Raw genomic sequence first — 5823 nt, 5'->3', positions numbered from 1 at the left:
TCGCCGGCGTGCGCATCTAAACACATGGGGTCCAAGCTGGGCATGGCGCTGTCCGACCAAGCCCCCGGGCTGGTGAGTTGCTAGATCTTCTCTACCCCCGTTTGATTCGCTCGAGATTTCGCGAGGCGTTATGCGTATGTGTGATGCGTGCGTGTGTGCGGTCAGGTGATGCCCTTGAAGATGAAGACGGAAGTGGCTACGGTTCGAACATGCACGCGAGCGTCAAATAGGAACCACCCAGTGGCAGCACCGGCAGAGGAGGAGGAGGAGCCCTCGAGGAGGAGGGGATGCTGCCGGAGGAGGGAGGAGGGGATGCTGCGGAGCGGGAGCGGGTGGCAGGGATGCGGGCGCGCGAGGACTGCCGCCTCCCGCCCAGGCGCTTCGCCAGCGCCGTCAGGGCCTCCGAGGTCCGTCCCCCTCCCAATTCTCCCACTCTGCCCGAGCCACCCATTCGACCTTCAAATCCAGCAGCATTAGGCGCTGGCGCGTTGCCAGCTCCAGCAGAGAGCTGCTGCGCGGTTGATCTGATTCTCATCTAGGCTTGGTCAGTCTCTCCAACCCCAAGTCAGTCTGCAGATTTTTATTTTTATTTTGAGAAAAAAATAAAGATATGTCAAGTCAGTGGGTCTTGTTTTGGAGAATTTGTGCCATGGAATGTTCAGTTAATATTCAGTACCCTCTTGTAGAAATGCCGAAGGCAGGTTCGCATACTGAAATCAAACAGCGCTAATTAATCAAGCGGTCGTATGATGTCCAACCCGATCTATCATAGGATATTATCAGCAGGGCCTTTTTCTTTTCATTCGAGTCGATGGTAAAATTGAGCTTCTGTTTGGCTTGCCGTGCAGGACTTTGTGCACTCGCTGGGCATCCAGAAGAGGAGGCTGCGGAAGCACAAGAGTGATGTCAACACCATAAGCTTCAACAGTAGCGGGAGCTTGCTCCTGTCTGCCTCGGATGACGATTTCTCTCTGAGCTCCAACAATGGCATTCGCGGTGCCACCTGACATGTTCAGTCTCATCTTCTTGGCTATGTGATGGGGACACCACCTTTTGGGCGTTTCGTTTAGTCATGTACTCATAAGTGGTGACAATTTCTTTCCTGTTTGGGCACACACACGCCCTGAATATGACTGCTGGTTATGCGTCACTGTCAGCACAAGAACAGGAGCTCGCTACTGGTACCAGCTAGCTATCGTGTTTACATCAAATTATTTTGATCCATAAAGCCTGACGGTGTGCTAAATGTGTACTAGTGAATCAAATTAGCTGGCTTTGTTCATGGTGTAGTGCTCAGATGGTCTTTGTGATGTTGTCGGTTAGATCCATGCTCAGATTAATTACTTCTAGTAGTACTATTATTGACAAGGTCAAGGTGCACATGTTTGGCTAAGTATTTGCCTTGCCTGCTAATCTTGCCCTTCTAGATTAGATCATGCTTATGAAATAGCTATGTGTCCTACACGATAAGTGCTTGTTCATGTTTGGTTTTCCCTAAACTCTGTTTGTATGCTGGAGAGCAAATTTAGTTGATTCTTTGATGGAGCACTAAGACTATGCATGGAACATTAGTTTTTAAGATCTAAAACTGCTCGTCGTTCCTATGATGATGTAGTTTAGTAGATCTCAACTGAACCATGTCTGTATTATGTGCCAGTGTAGCTGTACTGATTCTTTGTTTTCATCCGTGCAGCAGAGGACAAGGGCGTCATGGCCAACCATGGCGCATGGTGCTCGCAAGCAACGAGCGGAGGTTGTTTGACATCGGCACGGAGGAGGAGGACGGGCACGGACGGAGGACAGAGCACCTCTCTTCTTACAGGTTCTTCTCCTTATCTTCACTTAATGTATGTGCCTGTGTTGCAGCTCACCCATGGTCTTGTTTGTCTTGCAGGTTAGTGAGCAGCTTCAGGAGGAGCTCAAGCACGACCACCAAGAGGCACCACCGCAGCAACAGGTAGCACGTCCATCTCCACCTCCCTCTCCCTCTGCTCCCAATCCTTTTTATTAGATTATGTTGAGTACATTCTGAACCACCTGATGTGACACAAGTATATGCACATGCTATGATTTAAGTGTTGCTTGTGTATGGTAAATAGGTTGAGCACCCACCGCTGTTTGATACTATTTTGTTTAGGATTCTGTTTCTCTATGCGTGTAATCTATAGACCATGATCAAGCATACACACACAGTTCATTTGCATGGAACGATTACTACTAACTAAAGAAGGAAGCAGACTTCTTCAAATAAAGGAAGATATGTCTGTTTTAGTAATATAAACAAATAAAACAAGATTGTTTGCATACAATCAGATCATTCTCACTTATTAGTTGAGTTCTAAGTACGTAGAATCTTTAGTTCTCTGGTTATATTATAGTCGGAATTATACTGTGTGACTGAGTTCTGTTGGGAGTGTGCATGATTTTATCCATAGCTAGCACTATCGATAGAGCTTTGTGTGTAATCTGGAGTTGTTCCCGTTATTGTTCTATCCATTTATTGGTGTTACATGTGTAGCCAGTAACCAGGACCTGCACTTGTGCCATGCATATTCATATAGTCTCTATTGTCTTGTATGAATATCTCATTTTAACTAGCTCGGCTGAAAAAGCTTGGTACTAGCTGAAATCTGTTTATCATTATATAAAGAATTGTCCTTTACTCCTTTACTACTTTTTTGAATGGAATGTTCATATTATATTGGCTCCAGTTTTTCTGATTCTTCTCAGCCGATTCATGTAACAGGGCGACTGTGGAAGGCATGTTGTATTTCTGTCAGCCCAGTCCTGACTATGTCTGTCCGTGAGTCCAACATTTGATCGCTGTTGAAGGAGCTCAGATGTTTTCTTTTTGTTCTCTTTTGAATGCTTAGATGTTTTCCATCAGCAGATTACATTAAGGGAGAAGCGGGACTTGGAGAAGAAATCTTTCCATTAAGCAGATTACATGTTTGGTTGTTGTGAAGTACCAGATAGGCTAGTTCTATTTATTTTTCATGTAAATGCAAATGCAGCAGCGCCATGCAAATGCAGCAGCGCCATGTAAAAACTTCCCGCAGTAGTAGGTTGGAATAGCTTAGGCTTAGCATTAGGCTCAGCCAGCCAGCCTCAGCGTTGCTTTGAAAATGTATCAAAACTGGGCTAGGCCCAAGATAGCTTGTGGTGTGATGTGTTGTAATGTCAATGTCATAATAATTTTTTTTGGATTGGATCAATTTTTTCGGAACTGGGCTAGGCCCAAGTAATATTGGACAATTATTTTTTACGGAAAAACATGAGAGGCCCAACAAAGAAATGGCCCAGAAAAATACATGATCAAAAAGAAAACATGTTGTTAAAAGGGCCATGCAAAGAAATCAAAGGCTGAATTGTTGGGCCAGACCCTTGTAGCTAATAAAAGCACAGGAAAAAATATATTAAAAAGGCCGAATTGTTGGGCTCGGCCCATGTAGAAAATCAAATTGGACCGGGCTGAATCTTGTGCCAGATCAGCTTGCCACGCTGGATGCCTACGTGGCCTGGGGGAGGTTGCTAGTGACCAAAACGCCACAGTAGGAATATTTTGGTCGTAAACGTCTTTGACCATTCGAGAAGAAAGGTCGCTATAGTCAGTTTACGACGGCCAGCTTTTGACCTTCTCTTTTTGGTCACAAAAAGGTCATAAATGGAAATTTGTGACCTTTCAGTGACCAATAGTGGTGGTCATAAGTTGACATATTTCTTGTAGTGTCGCCAACGCCGCCTCGACCTCGTCTCCTCCCCACCACGTGTCGTCCCTATCCTCCTCCTCGCCGGACTCCATCATCGCCGTCCTCTCTGTCGACGCCGTCGTCCCCGTCGTCCTCCGCGAGCCCCGCTGCCCTTGACCCTACGAACCCCGGTGAGGCCCCGAGCCTCCCCCATCCCCTCCTCCTTCCCCCGTCCCCATGTGCGACGCGCCCGCGCACAGTTGCGGTGCCCTTGGCCGCCGTTGTGTCGTTGCTCTCCTGTTGTAACTGTCGACCCGGATCCCCCTCGTCGCACCGGTCGCGCCCGGCCATTTCTACCCGCGACCACCGAGCCTCCACGTCCCGCACGGTTCCGTCGTCACGTCCGGCAACACCCGCACACAACCACAGGCGCCCAGCCACCCGCCTGTGCTTCCCCGGCTCTGCGCGCCCGCAGTCGCCTGCGCACGCGCCACCGAAATTCCCCGTCGCTCGCCGCTTCCCCCGGTACCGTTCGGGTCCGTCCTGCTCGGCCTCCGCCCCTGGCTACCGCACCCCGCGGCCAGCCACCTCCGCCGCTGCTCGCTGACTCACCCCGCGGTGGTTCGGCCGGACCCTCCACGGCCCCGGCGTCCTCCTCTAGCGACCGCCTGCTTCGCCACGGCCCCGCCCCGCCGTGGCCTCGTCGGCGCCGTGCCGGCGCCCGTCCGCGCACGCTGGGTGTCGCCCGGTTCGCCCTGACGGGCAGCGTCGCCCGCACCCGACGCCCGACGCCCGTGAACCCCACACCCGCTATGGCCCCCTGTGCCAATGACAGGGGGGCCCCATGCCCAGAATGTTTTTATAAAAAATTAAAAAAATAACAACAATAAAAATATTAATTAACTTAATTAATCATAATTAGTTTAATCTAATAATTAATTAACCTAATTAACTATTAGTTAATTAATTAGTCGATGACATGCGGGACCCACATGTCAGTTTGACCCAGTCAACGCCCAGTTGACTGCTGACGTCATGATGACATCAGCATACACTATTCTGGATAATGTTAGAATTAAATAGATAAATAAATTCAGAAAATGATTAAAACTTTAGAAAAATGTAGAAAATAAACTGTAGCTCAGATGAAAATGTTTTCTACATGAAAGTTGCTCAGAACGACGAGACGAATCTGAATACGCAGCCCGTTCATCCGCCACATGTCCCTAGCATAGTGATCCTGCAACATTTCACCTTCGGTTCATCTGTCCAAAAACGCGAAACACCGGGGATACTTTCCCGGATGTTTCCCCCTTTCGCCGGTACCACCTAATATCTCGTTAGGCCACACCTAACACCGCTCATTGTCATGTCATGCATTGTCATGCTTATGTTTGCATTGTATTTACTGTTTCTTCCCCCTCTTCTCTCTAGTAGACTACGAGACCGACGCTGCTGCTGCTCAGTTCGACTACGGAGTTGACGACCCCTCCTTCTTGCCAGAGCAACCAGGCAAGCGCCCCCCCCCCTTGATCACCATATATCGCCTAATCTTGTCTCTACTGCTTGCATTAGAGTAGTGTAGCATGTTACTATTCGGTTACTCCTATTCTGTCGCATAGTCTGTCATTGTTGCTACAATTGTTGATACCTTACACGCAATCCCAAATGCTTAGTACAGGATGCTAGTTTATCATCATTGGCCCTACATTCTTGTCAGTCTGCCTTGCTATACTATCAGGCCGTGATCACTCGGGAGGTGATCACGGGTATATCATATACATATACATACTATACAGATGGTGATTAAAGTCAGGTGGGCTCGTTGAGTACCTGCGAGTGATTAATGGATTGGGGGCTGAAAGGACATTTGTCCCGACAGCCCTCTTTGTGGATGTTTGTGGCGGAGCGATAGGGCAGGTTGAGACCACCTAGGCGAGAGGTGGGCCTGGCCTTGGTCGGCGTTCGCGGATACTTCATAATAACATGCTTAATGAGATCTTGGTATTTGATCTGAGTCCGGCCACTGGCCTATACGCACTAACAACTACGCGGGAACAGTTATGGGCACTCGACGTCGTGGTATCAGCCAAAGCCTTCGTGACGTCAGCGACTGTGCCACACGCGCCGGATT

General features: G+C 48.8%; 1 long non-coding RNA gene across 1 annotated transcript; it reads left to right on the top strand.

Moving 5' to 3' along the window:
• The first annotated feature begins 1699 nt into the window (after positions 1-1699).
• Positions 1700-2842, top strand: LOC119368824. The gene is made up of 3 exons (XR_005176744.1): positions 1700-1822; positions 1895-1957; positions 2747-2842. It is a non-coding gene; the product is annotated as an uncharacterized LOC119368824 (long non-coding RNA).
• Positions 2843-5823: the final 2981 nt, after the last annotated feature.

Source organism: Triticum dicoccoides, chromosome 2B (assembly GCF_002162155.2).
Source record: "Triticum dicoccoides isolate Atlit2015 ecotype Zavitan chromosome 2B, WEW_v2.0, whole genome shotgun sequence".
Classification (NCBI taxonomy): Eukaryota; Viridiplantae; Streptophyta; class Magnoliopsida; order Poales; family Poaceae; genus Triticum; species Triticum dicoccoides.
This window is presented reverse-complemented; position numbering and strand designations above follow the sequence as displayed.